This window comes from Macaca mulatta, chromosome 15 (assembly GCF_049350105.2).
Source record: "Macaca mulatta isolate MMU2019108-1 chromosome 15, T2T-MMU8v2.0, whole genome shotgun sequence".
NCBI lineage: Eukaryota > Metazoa > Chordata > Mammalia > Primates > Cercopithecidae > Macaca > Macaca mulatta.
Window position 1 is genome coordinate 61,506,142 of NC_133420.1, and position 17,645 is coordinate 61,523,786.

The 17,645-nt window shown below is 45.5% G+C and overlaps 1 long non-coding RNA gene across 1 annotated transcript in view; it reads right to left on the bottom strand.

Moving 5' to 3' along the window:
* The window catches only part of LOC144334622 (uncharacterized), a 377,237-nt gene that overhangs the window by 321,032 nt on the left and 38,560 nt on the right, over positions 1-17,645 (bottom strand). The window lies entirely within an intron of this gene.

Genomic DNA, 17,645 nt, shown 5'->3' on the forward strand with positions numbered 1-17,645 from the left:
TTCACAACAACGTGAATATATTTAACATGACTGAACGGTACACATAAAAATGTTAAAACAGCCAGGCACGGTTTCTCATACCTATAATCCCAGCACTTTAGGAGGCCAAGACAGGTGGATTGCTTGAGTACAGGTGTTTGAGACCAGTCTGGCCAATATGGCAAAACCCTGTCTCTACCAAAAATACCAAAAAAAAGAAATTAGCTGGGCGTGGTGGCACAGGCCTCTGGTCCCAGCTACTCAGGAGGCTGAGGTGGAGGATTGCTTGAGCCTGGGAGGCAGAGGTCGCAATGAGCTGAGGTCGCTCCACTGCCCTCCAGTCTGAATGACAGAGTGAGACCCCGTATCAAAAAAAAAAAGAAAAAAAAAAAAAAAAAAAAAAAAAGATGAGATGGTACATTTTATGTTATGTGGGGTTTTTAAGCCCACAATTTTATAAAGAAAAAGAATAGGTTGAAGACACAGCAGGCTACTGTCTGTTTCCATGGGCTTAAATGCATTTCTCTAATAACCCTGGCGGTGATCTGATTAGCAGGCAGCCTGTGGTCACCCTCCATAGATCCCATTGGTTCCTTCATGTGACACCCACAGCAGGAACCAGACAGAGGTGTGACCAGAGCCCAAGAACAGGGAGGACCCTGAAACCAAGTTGACTTCCTGTGGATGCCCTTTAACTCCTAAGTGAGCACCCCCAGGGAAAGACAGGGTTGGCCTCAGAGCTCAGCAGGTCTGAGCCTTTTAAGAGAGGAGGAGTTGAGTCCCCTCCGGGAAGAGGAGGGCTGAGCGGCAGAAAGCTAGGAAAAGAGTTACAGTCAGGACCCTGCAGAGTCATAGATCACTTGGGGCCCAAGGATTGATTTCCAAAGCAGAAAGAGGAATCAGAGATCAGCCCTTCCTCCTGCTGGGCTACCTCTCATGTTCAGGTCACTCAGCTTGTCTTCTTGGTTTCACTCTGATTCCTCCAGCCTCTGATACATCCTATTACTTACCTTGGTTCCTACCTCTCGTGTCTCCCTGATCTTACTACCGTTTGCACCTCTGCTCATGAATTTTTTCATTTATTCTTCCACTCATTCTTCTGCTTATTCATTCATCCATTTGACCTATTACAGAGGTTAAGAGCACAGACTCTGCAGCCACACTGCCTGAGTTCAAGTCCCAGCTCTGCCCTTGACCTTGAGCAAGTTACTTCTCTGTGCCTCCATTTCTCCATCCCTAAAATGGAAATTAAAATGATGCTTACCTCAAAGTGTTACTAGAACATTAAAGGACTTAAATGCATGCCTGGCACATAGTCAGCACTCAAAGCATGTTAGCTTTGATCATTCATTCATTCATTCATTCAGTGAGCAAACATTCACAAAATATGCACGTCGGGCATAGGTGAGACTATATTGGGGGCAACAAAGAGAAAGAATTTAGATACAGTCCTTGCCCTTGATTAGCTCCCAATCTAGTGCAGGAAACAGACTTACACACAACTAAACGTAAACCAAAATAGGAACATAAGCAAAACACAGTGGGCAAGAGAGCAGAGAGAAAGGAAGAAATGATTTGTTGGAGAACGTCTTCTCAAAAACGTGGCCTGTAAGCTGGATCTTTAAGTCAGCATAAGATTCAAGAAACTATAAGATATAAGAGGCTGGAGGGAGCCTCTTCCTGGTGGAAGTTGAGCCTGGAAATGTGTACCTACTCGGGAAATGAAGAGAAGTGCTATGCCCCTGGGTTAGTTAGGGTTGCCAGAGAAAATACACGATGCCCAGCTAAGTTTGAATTTCAAATAAACACACAAATTTTCAGTACTAACATGTCCCAAATACACATAAAAAAAATCATTGCTTACCTAAAACTCAAATATAATATAATCGTGCATCCTACATTTTTATTTGCTAACTGTGGCAGCCCTGTGAAAATAAGCCTGCTTTGAAACCTGTGACCCAGGTCACAGTTCTGGGGTCCCCCCTCACCCCATTTCTGGTTTGCTACCTTCATGAGTCATTTGGCATTCTTGACTCTGGGCTTCACAGGGAACTTTATGAACTGTCAGCAAATCATTTGGTGTCACTTTGTTATTAACAGTCACTGTCCCCATCCCCTAGGCAGAGATAAATGGAAAAATCTCACATTTGTTCATCCTATTGAAGGTAGCTGTGTCTTCTGTTTTTATGTTGGCGTCTTTATTTTTCTGAGATCTTATCTCTTTTTTCCCCCCCTTTGACATTCATTAACATCACGATGGGAAGGAATTCATTCCCTTCATGGCTGTCAGGAAGAGGGGCGGGCAGGGGGGATCCAGCAGAATGGAGTGTCTGAAGCCTGTAGCACTGGCTGTGAGGTGCACTGAGAGGACCCGGTCTTCAGGGTGGGCCCAGAGCTGCTACATGCTGGTGGCATTTGAGCCAACTCTTGGGGCGTGTCTAGCTTCCACACAGGCTGGGCCTTCCAGAGGTTACCAGCAGTGAGAGAAGCAGCTGCTAAACCTTCACCTACAGAAGAGTAGCCCAGGCAATCTGCAACCAAGTCAGAGGCTGAGGACATGAAACGCAGTCCTCAGGACCCTCCCCTCATCCATAAAACATGCCATGCAGAGTCATTTCACGCCCCAGCATCCACCCGCTGTTCCAGAAAGGTACACCTATTCATCTTTCTCAAAAATGTTTATGGAGAGGAATTATCAGCAAGAGAAAACAAATCCTCGGGCGAGATAGTGCCCTTTGTGGGATATCTATTTCTGCGGAACCCTGACAGTGGGGATGATGTCTGGCTTGACTGTGGTATGCCTGAGAGCACTGGGTAGAGACAGGCTTTAGAAACATCCCTGGGGCTGGGGGGATTCTGCCACCCTGATGCCTGCCTATATGATGGCTTAGCTGAAAGACAGGTGTTGAAATGAAGTTTCTGAGATTAAAGGCAAGTGGAAGGGGGTGTTCTTTACCTGTTGATACACTCAAAGCTTGCACAGGCTCTCAGGTCAGAAGACATGAGACAAAAACTAATAATGGAAAGAAATGACCCCCCACTTGAACTCAGCTGCCTCGAGCAGAAGGATTTTTCCCATCAGGTGCCACAGACAGGACGGAGGACCTATGAGCTTCTCAAGAGCCTCGAAAAATGTTTCATGGACTACAAAAATTCTCACTGACTCCAAGTCACAAAATGAAAATTCCACAGTCAAAATGTAATGAAACGCCCTGAAATTCTGCGTTACATCAACTCTACACATCGTTATACTTAGTATCTGTAATTTTTTTTTATATTTGAAAACAATTAGCAGATTCTTTCACTTCAAGGAATTCCTAACTATGCATGATGATTTCTAAGAAATCATAGCCATTGAAAATAAAATTAGCAAAATAATCCTCAAAGCAAAATTATTAAAATGCCCCCAAAAACTATTTTAGAGAAAACGAATTGCATTTCCAGTGGGATGTGGGGGCATTTTGGTGTGTGCTATGTCATGGGCCAGTGTATCTAGAAATTAGACTGCTCAGCTTCTACAAAGGTCTTTGAACAAACCTGGTCCCAAGGGACCAGGGCCCCCTCAAAAGTTGTAAAGAGAGCAGGTGTATACAGGCAGAAGTGAGAAAAACACGGTCTTTGCAGCCAACTAACTGTTTTGTTCATGTCACTCAGAGACCATTGACACTGAAAGGAATCCTGGTCATCATGGTGCCCAGTGCAAGGGTGGGGCTGGTCTCTCAGTCTCCGGACATCAAACTTAATTGGTAAGATGAGACACCTGAGACGCAGAGAGGGAGCGGTCACCTAAGGTCACACAGTACAAGCTTCCATCAGGGGCCATAGACACAGGATTAAGTCCTTGCCCAGATTTAGTCCTTGCCACTGTACTATGCCTGGGCTTCCTGCTTCCTTCTCCAGGACACTAAGTCATCCCTCATCCTTAGCAGAATATCTGGGTCACTGGACATTCACTCACTGATTTAATTTTGGACAGTCTAGCTCATATTCTTTTTTTTTTTTTTCTTTATGAGATGGAGTCTCGCTCTGTTGCCCAGGCTGGAGTGCAGTGGCGAGATCTCGGCTCACTGTCAGCTCCACCTCCCGGGTTCACACCATTCTCCTGCCTCAGCCTCCCAAGTAGCTGAGACTACAGGCACCTGCCACCATGCCCGGTTAATTTTTTGTTTTTGTTTTTGTTTTAGTAGAGACGGGGTTTCCCCGTGTTAGCCAGGATGGTCTCGATCTCGTGACTTTGTGATCCACCCGCCTCGGCCTCCCAAAGTGCTGGGATTACAGGCGTGAGCCACCATGCCTGGCCTCTAGCTCATATTCTTAGATGTTTATTGATGTTTGCCATCCATCTGTTCATCCTTGGGCTTTCCTAACCTTGGTCCAGGCACGCTGCTTCCTAGGCCTTCTGGTTGGAGGCTGACCTTATCCTGTGCAAATCACCTAGGCCAAGATCCCCTTTCCAGCCAGGGCTCAACTAGCAGACCAGCCAGCTGGCTGACCCCACAGCCACGGCAACATTTTGGCACCTGGACCATGCCCTTTGTCACCCCCTTGTGGCCGCTGGGAGAGGTACACCGCCTGGGACTCAGGGTCCACCCCATGTGTGCCAAGTGCATTTGAGCCAGCTTGATTATTCTTTCTGGAAAGGCTTCCTTATTCCTGGATGACTGTGACTTGGGCAGCATTACTCTCCTCCACTCCTGCTCTCCCATTTAATTGCCCATGGCAGCCTCAGCCTCCCCATTTGAGTCATCAGTCCACCAACTCCCAAAGATTCTTGAGCACCAGTCAAAGGCTATAAATCTGTGAGGATGCAGTCCATGGCAGGAAGTTACAGCCGGTAAAGGGCAGCTGAAGCACTCACCAAAAATTTAAAAATAATTTGAGGTTCAAATTATACTGTGCCAAGAACTTCAAGAATTAAGAAATGGCCTAATGTAGCTGTGGACGCCCCAAAGAGAAAAGAATCAAATTGGTCTTCGGGAGACAGGAAGTCTTTTGAAAACAGAAGGAAAGGAAGAAGAGAATTCTGGAAGAAAACAAAAGCCATGAGAAGCAATAACTAACAGCCTGGGCAACATGGGGAAACCCCGTCTACACCAAAGATACAAAAAATTAGCCAGACGTGGTGGCGTGCACCTGTGGTCCCAGCTACTTTGGGGGCTGAGGCAGGAGGATGGCTTGAGCCCAGGGAAGTCAAAGCTGCAGTGAGGCAAGATCATGCCACTGCACTGCAGCCTGGGTGAAAAAGTGAGACCCTGTCTCAAAAAATAAAATTAAATTAAAATAAAAAAAAGTAATAACTAAGGTAGAATTATGGTTTAAATAATATTTCCAAGGAAAAAGATAAAATGGAAATGAACAGTTTCTTTTTCTTTTTCTTTCTTTTTTTTGGGGGGGGGGGATGGAGTCTCACTCCTGTTGTACAGGCTGGAGTGCAGTGGTGCGATCTTGGCTCACTACAACCTCCACCTCCCAGGTTGAAGCGATTCTCCTGCCTCAGCCTCCTGAGTAGTTGGGATTACATGCATGCACCATCATGCCCAGCTAGTTTTTGTATTTTCAGTAGAGATGGGCTGGCCAGGCTGGTCTTGAACTCCTGACCTCAGGTGATCTGCCCACCTTGGCCTCCCAAAGTGCTGGGATTACAGGTGTGAGCCACCGCACCCGGCCAAACTCTTTCTTACTATCTTCTCTAGGTGCTCAGATTCCTTCATTAGTTCTTTTTGCAAAGCATGCACCACACTCTGACTCTGCAATGTTTACATGCTATCCCTTCTGCTGTTCATTAAGACCCTCTTGGTTGCAAGTAACAGAAATCTAACTGAAATTAGCCAGGGCAAAAAAGAAATGTATGGATGGAAATAACTGAGAAGGACATGGATAACACTGCATAAGGTAAGCCTTCAAATCCAGGGCTGGCTCAATATGATCAGTGTGCTCTCTCTTTCTCTCCTTTTTCAGCTCTGATTTTTGCTCTGCTTTTCACTCTTTGGGGGTCCATTCTCTCCTACCATATCTGGGCTTCCTCTAAGAGTCAGGGATAATGGCTTCCAAGGTAACCAGTTTCACGTCCTTCCAGCTGTGACCCCAAGAAAGAAATAGCAAGAAATGTCTTCCCCACTTGTCCCCAGGGAAAGCCTTTCCTTGACCAGCACCACTTCTATTCTCTCCCCTGGATCACAGGAGCTAAAAGCTTGGGAATTACATGTCCCAGAATCCCTGTCTTCAGAGTCCTGTATTGAAAAACACCCATGAGAAGCACCTGCCAAGATCTAGAAGGGAGAAAGAAGGCAGAAGCCAGATTTTTGCTCCTCTGGCAATGTCAAACTTTGGGCTTAGGCAGACAGGGCATTTTGCAGCAGTTTCTAGGTACCTTCCTGAAAACCTCAGACCTCAGGATTGGAGGCAGCTGAGATCATCCCTAGTAGTTTTCTGAGTTCCTTCAAATTCTCTATCTATGAAAGCTAGTGATAAAACCAGTGGCCTTCCTTGACCTTGGCTTTTCCAGACTATCTTTTGAGTTTTGTTTGTGCAGATTTTCCAAGCACCTGATTGCCTTCATTAAAACCCTTTCCACGTGGAAGGCCTAGAGTGGTTTCTGTTTGTGATCAATTCCCCCAGTGATTTATGCATGCACTCTTGTGCAGGGGGGGAGGAATGAGGGAAGTCAGGGAGAAAATGCTAGGAGCCAAATCAAGAGCAAATAGTCGAAGAAATGTTCCGGTAGGGGATGAGGTGAGACCATGAAGGGTACTGAGTGCCAGACAGTCAGACTTGATGTGCTGGGGAAAAAGGAAGCCAGGCGAATATGATGGCAAGGGCCACATTTTAGGGCAACCCATGGTGGCATGTACGGAACAGGTTAGGATGAGGGCAACAGAAAGGAGGCCGAAGCGATAGAAGTGCCCTTGAATGGCGAAATGGGAAAGTACAGAAAAGGGTGCATCTGACAGGTGTGTTGGAAGAAAAAGTAGGATATTTTGGCGTATTGTTATTAAGGACTTAATAGTGGCTGCCATTTATGAAGTTATGATTAATTACACATCAGGTGGTCTGCTAGGTTCTTTATTTATATTTGTTATAATCCTGCAAGGCCAAAACCATCTACATTTACAGAAAAGAAAACCAGGTTCTAGGAATATTCATTGATATGCTCAAGGTCAATCAGCCAGGGACATAAGCCAGAACTTGAGCTCTCCTCTGCTGCCCTTCACAGCGTATATTCATCCCACCAAACTGAGCTGCTTTTCTTCCCATTCCGGGCCTTTTAACAACATAAACAGCCATGCTCCATCCTCACTTGGTAAGAGGCAGTGGCAGACAATCAGAAGAGTAGAGCCTCTGTCCCCGTGACATGAAGCTCTAAGACGAAATGACCAGTCAAATCCAAACTGACAGATATTCTGTAAAACAACTGGCCTGGTCTCTTTAAAAAACGTCAGTGTTATAAAAGATCAAAAAACAAAAAAGGCTGAAATGCTATTTGAGATGAAAAGAGACTCAAGAGACTTGACAAGTAAATGCAGTAAGTGATCCTGGATTGAATCCTGAATGAAAAAAAAATACTATAAGAAACATTTTGTAAACAATTGGGAAAATAAACCAGATATCCATTAAATGGTACTGTATTAATGTGAAACTTCCCAAGTGTAATTATTGTATTATGGTTCTGTAGGAAAATGCCCTTGTTCCTTGGAGATAAACTGAAATATTTAGAAGTAAATCAACACAATGTTCCCAAATAATTCTCAGATGGATTAGCAAAATTAGTTAGGTAGCTGGGTAAGATAGGTACACAGAGAGAGAATGCAGATGTGGCAGAATGCTAACAATTAAAGGGTCAAGGGAGGTTACTATACTATGCTTGCAATCTTTCCGTAGTCAAAAATTTTTCAAAATAAAAATTTGAGGGAAAAAACCTTAAATGTATCCATTACCCCACCCCTGCAAAAGAGAGAAAGAAAAAAAAAGGAAGGCCTTTAAGTTGAACATGCCTGAGTTTACAACAAAGCGCCTGCCACTTCCTAGCCGTGGGACCTCTGAGCTCTCAGCTGGAGAAGTGTGCAGTAATGCCAACCCACCATGCTTCTGTGGGGGTGATGTCAGACACAATCGGTGTGAAGCTGGGAGCTCAGCATCTAGCACAGTGTTCTCACTGTTCATATTTGTTTGTTCTCTTCCCTTCCTCCTTCCTAATCCCCATTTCATCTGCAGAATCCATTAAACTGGGCACTGAGGGAGATTAGCTCAGGACAAATAAGAAAAACTATGTACCCTGTAGGGCACACAATGGAGACATGACACCCCTGCAGGGACACTGACTGCAGCCTGCCTGCCTACCTGTGATGCAGGCTGGCCGATCCTCCAAATGTCAGATTTTGGCTGGGGACATCGAACAGCCAAAAGTCAGAAATGCCTCCATCCCAGATTTTGTCACCCACAACTTGCTGGTTCATATCACAGATGAGAACTCAGACACTAACCAGAGTTTCTCAAAGTGGGGTCCTCGGCTCATCGGCAACAGAATCGGCTGTGGCTCATGTAAAAAATACAGATTCCTGAGCCCCACTCAGCTCTGTTGAGTCGGCTTCCCTGGAGTGGCTGTGGGAGTGTCCATGCTAACACTGATGTCTATGTGGTTCCGAGGCACAGTTGAGTCTGAGTGCCCTGACCTGCACTGTGGCTGTGGGAGATGTGCTACCTTATTGCAAAACTGGTCCACTGGAGGAGTGAATTCCTGTGGAGTGCCTAATAATAACATGCAAAGGCTATAACCACCACAAAAATGTCTGTCAATAGGAGCAAACAGAAATACAAATTGACTTGTACATAAAGATAAAACTGAGCCAGGCGCGGTGGCTCACACCTGTCCAGCACTTTGGGAGGCCAAGGCGGGAGGCCTGAGGTCAGGAGTTTAAGACAAGCCTGGCCAACATGGTGAAATCCCATCTCTACTAAAAACACAAAAATTAGTCGGGCGTGGTGGTGGGCACCTGTAATCCCAGCTACTTGGGAGGCTGGGGCAGGAGAATGGCTTGAACCCGGGAGGTAGAGGTTGCAGTGAGCCGAGATCGCGCCATTGCACTCCAGCCTGGGCAACAAGAGTGAAACTCCATCCCAAAAAAAAAAAAAAAAAAAGATAAAAGCAGAAGGCTTAGGAAGAAAGCAGTGCTTCTCTCTGGCCTGTGCCAGCTCCTGACTCAAAGCGTGCAAATGAGACACTGCACAGCCTTGGAGTGAGGAGGCCCATAGTCTAGAGCCCCCAAACAATCATTGTCTGCATCTTAAGACTGAAAGGATCAGAGTGGGCTCAAAGGCCTGGGCAGAAGGAGCCCCTCCACCCACCATGACTCTGGAAAACTGCAAAAACCAACAGTTCTCTCCTTCGGACATTTACAATACGCAGTGATTCTACAGTATGTTGTAAACCCTAAGAGATCCAGAAATCCTAATGATGAGATGCTCACTTAGATTCTGCTCCAGATGTACCAGTGCCTCTCTGCACTGTGCCCAGCAGCCTCAGAGGACTCTCTATGGGGACGGATGCTCTGTCGGATGCCGCTTAGGTGAAGGAAGATGACAGCAGTCATCTGGGTTCCCTGAGGGCCCTGCAAGAGCTTGTTAGTGGATGTTTGGTTTGGAAGGTTACTGAGCTCCTTCCTCTCTCTTCCAGCCAGGAGATCAGACCATTTGGCCAGGAACATTCCCTTCCAACCCTGAGAATCCTCCATGCCAAGCTAGCTCCTGCTCAGGGCAGGCATCTCCCCACAGGGTCTGAGTTATTTTAGGAGACTTGATATCCCGCACTCAGCCCTAGGGAGGGTAAGAAAAGGACAGACAATTGGGCGGTATCCATCCCCATCCTCAGACTGAGAAAGACGACAGACGGCCATTTGCAACTTTAACTCTTTCTTGGCTCTGGCAAAGACCAATGCATCCTACTTAGCAAAGCCTCAGATGGCAGCATGGTAACCATTTCAATTCGAGAAAAAAAAAAAATAACAAAGTGTAGTGGGAGAAAATTATGCATGGAAAGTGACTTTTAAAAATTGCCTTTAAATATTATAGCCAAAGTGAGAGGCTGGAAATTGCATCAGAACATTTTTTTGGTGTGGTTTAACACTGAAGAAATCCACCACTTTCCCAACTGCAGGGCTTCAAGTAATATTTCATCTTTTCAGGAACACCAAAGTTTAGTTTGAAAATGAGGAAAATTGGATTAAATGCTTCAGATTTAGGGTGTTTTCCTGGCACCCTAGCACATGAAGTCACTCACAAGTAAACCCAGGTAACTTTAATCTTAGTGGTTTCAATGTTTAATGCCTTTATGTTCTTTTTTTTCTTTTTCTTTTTTCTTCTCTTTTTTTTTTTTTTTTTTTTTTTTTTGAGACAGGGTCTCACTCTGTCACCCAGGCCAGGCTGGAGTGCAGTGGCACAATCATTGCTCACAGCAGCCTTGATCAATCCTCTCACCTCAGCCTCCCAAGTAGCTGGGACCACAGGCACACGCCACCATGCCTGGCTAATATTTTATTTTGTATTTTTTGTAGAGATGAGGTTTTGTCACGTGGCCCAGGCTGGCGGTCTTGAACTCCTGGACTCAAGCAATCCACCCACCTCGGCCTCCCAAAGTGCTGGGATTATAGGCGTGAGCCACAGCGCCCGGTATGTCTTTTGTTTCCATTGTTACAGTCAGTGTGCGAAGCCCAGGCACGGGAGCTGGGTGGGTCTAACATCTGGACTGCTGTGCACAGAGAGGATGCTCTGCAGGAGGATGTGGGAGGGAGGCAGAGATGGATGCAGCCAGCAGGAGAGTCTGCAATGATTCTGCAAAGATAAAGGTGCCCTTTTGCATGTGGTGGTGTGGTTTAAGGCCAGAGGTAATAACTCAGATTTAAGAACTGTGACTTGGTGGATTTCTACTAGATTCAATCCCACACACAGTCACTGGGGCGGGCTAGCACTTGGCAGGCACTCAGAGAATCCCGGGTGGGCAGAAGTGAATAATGCACAGCCCCTGCTGCCTGCCCTCCAGACCTCTCTCAAGAAGAGGAGGATCACACATCCTGGGTACCTGGTAATCCCAAAGCTAATCCCCCATAGAAGAAAACCTAAAGGTGCTGGTTGGCTCATAGTATTTAAGTCCTCCTCAGTTGCAGAAAAACACTGCTGTGTTCTTGATCACCACTTGCTTCTGAAGCAAATCAAAGCAAGCACAGCCTTCCTGCTTCACTCTGACACCAGCCTCCTCCAGTCTGTCCCAGTTCTGGCCTGACCTGAGGCAGAAGCTCCTAGCAGAAGCTCCAAGCAGAAGCAAGGTCTGACCACCCACCCAGCCCTGCAGATATCCCCATATATTCTCTCTCTGCCAGCGCCCTTAGAACCCGGGGACTCCTTGGCACCTGACTGACCTGTGATGTCCTCCGACCAGGCCTGATTTCTTTTCTCCCCACGTTCACTTCCTCCTTGCCTACAAGCTTCACAGATCCTTCTGCCAGACCTTCAGGCTATCTGACCCAGACCTTTCTGCCCCTACATGCCCCTGTGTACTTCTGACTCTCACTGGCCTAACTTGACCTATTGCCACTAAGCCCCGGGTTCCAGTGGTGGCCTTTGAGACGGCTATCAGTCTGACGTTTGGGACTGAAAAAGCCACTGCACTCAGCGGATTTGCAGGCTTCATAATTTATGCTGCATTTGCCAGATGGCAGGCAGTTTGACCATTAAGATGCATCACTGCAAAGCAATTCAACTCATTTGCTCTCTTAGCACCCACCTGTAGATCAGGGCCCTGCGTACACAGCCCCTTGAGTAAGGTCACCAGAGAAAATACAGAGTATTCAGTTATACTTGGATTTCTGGTAAATAAATAATAATTAGCTATAAGTATGTCCCAACTATCTCATGGATGTCCTTTGTTGTTGTTGTTTTTGAGACAGGGTCTCCCTCTGTCACCCAAGCTGGAGGGCAGTAGCACAATCATGTCTCACTGCAGCCTCAACCTCCCAGGCTCAAGTGATCCTCCCATCTCAGCCTCTTGAATGGCTGGGACTACAGGCTTGCACAACCATGTCCAGCTAATTTTTTTTTTTGAAGGAGTCTTGCTCTGTCATCACCCAGGATGGAGTGCAGTGGTGCAATCTCGGCTCACTGCAACCTCCACCTCTGGGTTCAAGTGATTCTCCTGCCTCAGCCTCCCTAGTAGCTGGGGTTACAGATACCTGTGCCTGGTTAATTTTTGTGTTTTTAGTAAAGATGGGATTTCACCATGTTGGACAGGCTGGTCTTGAACTCCTGACCTCAAGCGATCTGCCTGCTTCAGCTTCCCAAAGTGCTGGGATTACAGGCGTGAGCGCCCAGCATAATTTTGTTTATTTTTTGTAGAGACCAGGTCTTACTATGTTGCCTAGGGTGGTCTCCAGTTCCTGGGCTCAAGCAATCCTCTCTGCCCTGACTTTCCAAAGTGCTAGGCATGAGCCACCATTTTTTTTTTCTTCTAAATATGGCAGCCCTATCCTAAGACACCTCTACTATCCTGAATGGAAAACAATGATCTGCCAGCTTATATTTTACAAACAGGGAAACTAGCCCCAGAGGTCACAGAGGATGTCAGATAAGAATGCAGGAGTCTTCACCCCAGACTGGAACTCTTTGCTTCCACTACACTTAACTTTGCTAAAGGCATATACCCTCTTCTTGCTAGAAGGTGACTGTCAGTTGCCTGGAGGTGATTTCAAAGGGTCACTGAGGTCATAATTTATGACCTCTCTGCTCCACCCCATCCTCACCTCCACCCCCTTTCCTATTGCTGTAAGTATCACAGAGGCTGTCCTGGGTTATGGCCATTCTGGGGCCACATCATTAATGGCCACCTCAGAGAGGAAGTGGACTGTAAGTGGCAGGGCCAGAGACAGCTGTGAGTGAGAGCCCATAATTGGGTAACACAAGGACAAGTGGGATTTGAAACAGGCAAACACCGGGCAAAGCATGTTGGGAGAGGCCCACTTAATTCACAGAGACACTTGGAATTAGCTGTAAATTCTCTGGGAAGAGATCAAGGCAGCGGCATAAACAGCTCAATTAAACTGTCGGCTCAATGCTCAGTGCACAGTAATGGTCAAAACACAGACTTTAATCTAGATATAGAGGATTATTTCTCGACCCATAATGAGATTCCTAAGATTAGTTGTACCTGATGTGGAGAGAACAACAGCTGGCTCAGTGACACTGGGGACAGGCTTGCATGTCAGCAGGACTGGGACTCATGTGGAAGGCGCTAACTGGATGCCACAACCTTCCTGGAGCCCCCTCTGGATGCCAGGAAGGCAGGGATGAGTCATGTTCTGCTTCCTCCATTTAAGAGATCTGAGAACAGAACCCCAGAATGCATGTGCTTCAAAAGCACAGCAAGTCAAAACAGTATGGCTCTGGCATAAAAACAGACACATAGACCAATGGAAAGAATAGAGCCCAGAAATAAACCTGAGTGTATATGGTCAACTAATTTTCGACATGGCCACCAAGAACACACAATGGGGAAAAGACAGTCTTTTCAATAAATGATGTTGGGAAAATTGGATTTTCACATGGAAAATAATAAAATTGGACCCTGACCTTACCCCAGACACAAAAATCGACTCAATATGAATCAAAGACCTAAAGGAAAGACCCAAAGCTACAAAACTCCTAGAAGAAAACACAAAAGAAAAGCTTCTTGACACTGGCCTTGGCAATTATTTTTTTGGGGTATCACACCAAAAGCATAGGCAATGAAAGCAAAAATAAACAAGTGGAACTACATCAAATTAAAAAGCTTCTGCATAACAAAGGAAACAATCAACAAAATGAACTGGCAGCCTACAGATTGAGAAAAAACATTTGCGAACCACATATCTGATAAGGGATTAATATTTAAAAGATGCAAGAAACTCACACAACTCAATAGCAAAAGGGTTTGTTTGCTTGTTTGTTTTTTGAGATGGAGTCTCGCTGGAGTGCAGTGGCATGATCTCAGCTCACTGCAACCTCCACCTCCCGGGTTCAAGCAATTCTCTGCCTCAGCCTCCCGAGTAGCTGGGATTACAGGCGCCCACCATGCCTGGCTACCTTTTTGTATTTTTAGTAGACATGGGGTTTCACTATCTTGGCCAGGTTGGTCTTGAACTCCTGACCTTGTGATCCACCTGCCTCGGCCTCCCAAAGTGCTGGGATCCCAGGCGTGAGCCACCACGCCCAGCTTTTCTTTTAATTATTAAATAACCCAATTTAAAAATGGGCAAAGGGCTGGGCACAGTGGCTCATGCCTGTAATCTCAGCAGTTTGGTAGGCCGAAGCAGGTGGATCACCTGAGGTCAGTCATTCAAAATCAGCCTGGTCAACATGGTGAAACGTCATCTCTACTAAAAATACAAAAATTAGCCAGGTGTGGTAGCGGGTGCCTGTAATCCCAGCTACTTGGAAGGCTGAGGCAGGATAATTGCTTGAACCTGGGAGGCAGAGGTTGCAGTGAGCTGAGATCACACCACCGCACTCCAGCCTGGGTGACAGAACATGACTCCATCTCCCACAAAAATAATAATAATAATAATAAATTAAATTAAATTAAAATGGGCAAAGGACCTAAATGGACATTTCTCCAACAAAGACATAAAAAATGGCCAACATATATAGGAAAGGTGCTCAACATCACTAATCAACAGGGAAATGCAAATTAAAACCACAATGAGATCCCACCTCCCATCTCTTAGGAGGGTTATTATCAAAGAGACAAGAGATAACAAGTGTGGGTGAGGGTGTGGAAAAGCGAAAGGGAACCTCTGCACACTGTTGATGGGAATGTAAATTTAGTGCGGACATTATGGAAAACAGTATGAGGTTCCCCAAAAAATTAAAACTAGAACTGCCATATGACCCAGTAAACTGTCCTCTGGGTATATACCCAAAGAAAATGAAGTCAGCACCTCCTAGAGATGGTGAACTTCCATTGCAGCAGCATTCACAATAGCCAAGATACAGAATTAACCTAACATTCACTCAATGGATGAAAGGGTTAAAAAATTGTGGTGGATACTCCATTTACTCTGATGTGATTACTATACATTGCATGCCTGTATGAAAATCTCACATACCCCACAAATACATATACTTACTATGTACCCATAAAAATTAAAAATATGCTGAGTGCAGTGGCTCATGCCTGTAATCCCAGCACTTTGAGAGGCCAAGGCGGGCAGATCACTTGACCCCAGGAGCTCGAAACTAGCCTTGACACCATGGTAAGACCCTGTCTCTACAAAAAACTTAAAAATTAGCCTGGCATGGTGGCACACAACTGTAGTCCCAGCTACATAGGAAGCTGAGATGAGAAGATCACTTGAGGCTGGGAGGTTGTGGCTGCAGTGAGCCAAGATCATGCCACTGTACTCCAGCCTGGATGACACAGTGAGACCCTGTCTCAAAAATAAATAAATAAATAAAAATTAAAAATAAAAAAATTATGTACACTCAATGGGACACCACCCAGCTTTAGAAAAGGAGATACTGCCATTTGTGATGACATGGATTAATCTGGAAGATGTTCTACTAAATGAAGTAAGTCAGATACAGAAAGACAAATACTCTATGATCTCACCTGTATGTGGAATCTGTTTTTAGAGAAAGTTGAATACATAGAAACAGAGAGGGGGATGGTGGTTACCAGAGGAGGCGAGAGGACAAGATTGGGGAGAATGCGGAGATGTAGGTCAAAGGGTACAGATACGTAGAATAAATAAGTCTAGGACTGTAATGTACAGCATGAGGACACAAGTTAACAATATTGCATTGGATACTGGATATTTGCCAAGAGAGCAGATTTTAGATGCTCTTACCACACACACAGAAAGGTCACTATGTGAGATGATATGTTAACTTGCTTAATTTGACTGCAGAAACTATTTCACTATGTATATGTATATCAAAACATCATGTACATCTTACATATATATATTTTCAAACATAGTAAGTCTGACATGCTCCTACCTCCAGGCCAAGGCTAGCAAGCTGAAGTGGACAGAGATGTCCAGCTGTGACCTTCTGTTCTTCCACTCTCCATGATATCAATCACTTCCATCCACTCATTCATTCAACAAATACTTATCATGTGCCTACAGAGTATGACCAGAGGCACTGTTCTGGACACTGGAGATACACAGTGAACAAAAGGGCAAAGATCTCTTTCCCGCTGTGGGGCAAGACAAAGAATAAACAAGAAATATACGTAAAATATACAGTAGGTAAAATGAGGAAGAGAGTTCTCAGGAAAATAAAACGAGGAAGAGGGATGGCAAGTGTTGAGCGGGGACTGCAGTTCTAGACACTGTGCCCAGGGGAGGCCTCACTGAGCATGTGACATTTAAATAAAGACCTGAAGGAAGTGAAGGGTGAGCCATGGGGATAGCTGGGGAAAAACACTCTTGGCAGAGGAGACAGCAGTGCAAAGGCCTCGAGGCACGAGTGTGCCTAGAGGCTTCAAGGAACAGCAAAGAGGCAGCTGGACTGCAGCAGGAGAGAAAGGATAGTATAACAGGAGGTTAGGAGTTTAAGGGGACCAGTCATACAAGGCCTTATGGGCCACTGTAAGAATTTTGGCATTTCCTATTAGGAAAATGAGGATTCCAGGGGGGATGTGAAGAGAGGAAAGACATAATCACACCCATTTTTAATAGGATCACTGACTGCTGGGGTGAGATGGAGGCAGGGAAGATGGATAAGACACTCCCACAATAATCCAGGCAAGAGATGAAGGAGTCTTGGTCCAGGGTGGTAGAGATGGGGGTGGTGAGTAGTGGCCGGATTCTGCATATACTTTGCCGACGGGCTGGATAAAGTAGGAATGAACTAAGGGGTCATGGATGACAGAGGTTTTGGCTTCAGATCTTTACTGAGCTCTAGTAACTCCCAAATCTATACCTCCAGCTCAGACTTGTGCCCTGACCCTCACAGCTGTTTATACAGGTAGCTAATGCCAAGTCAGCCACCTTCTCCTTCCTGCAGCATCACCTTTCACTGGGAAGTGGTTGGTCACCACTCACTAAGTGGCCCAAAGGCAAAGACTTGAGAGTCAGGCAGAGTCTGTCCTCTAAAATGACTTAACACCCTTTCACTACTTCAACGTTATTTATTCATTCAACAAAAGTACTGAGTGCCTTCTGTGCACTAGCTACTGTTCTATGCACCATTTTCTGGTTCCTTAATGTTCCTTTAACTGCTCTGCCTACTTTCTGTCTCTCCCCAAGAAATACATCTTCCACACTGCTTCCCAAATAATCTTTATAAAATGCAGAAAACATAAGGTAATTAATTTCCTTGCTCAAAGACCTTCAGTGGCTCCCTATTGCCTACAAGATAAAAAATTCTCCTGAGTTTGATATTCAAAACTCTTCCTGATGGGGTACAGCCTACCTTTCTACCCTTACCCACCATTCCGTGCATTCACAGATTCTCAGCTACTCCCACTCCACTTGGAAACTCATTATGGCCCAAGTGGTTTGCCACATGTTCTTGCTTCTATGCCTTTCATGATGTGTGGCTTCTACACCTCTCTCTCTGTGTAGAATTCTCTTGTCTAATTCTACTATATCATAATGCTACTCACTCTTCAAGGCCCAGACCAGATATCACCTCTACTA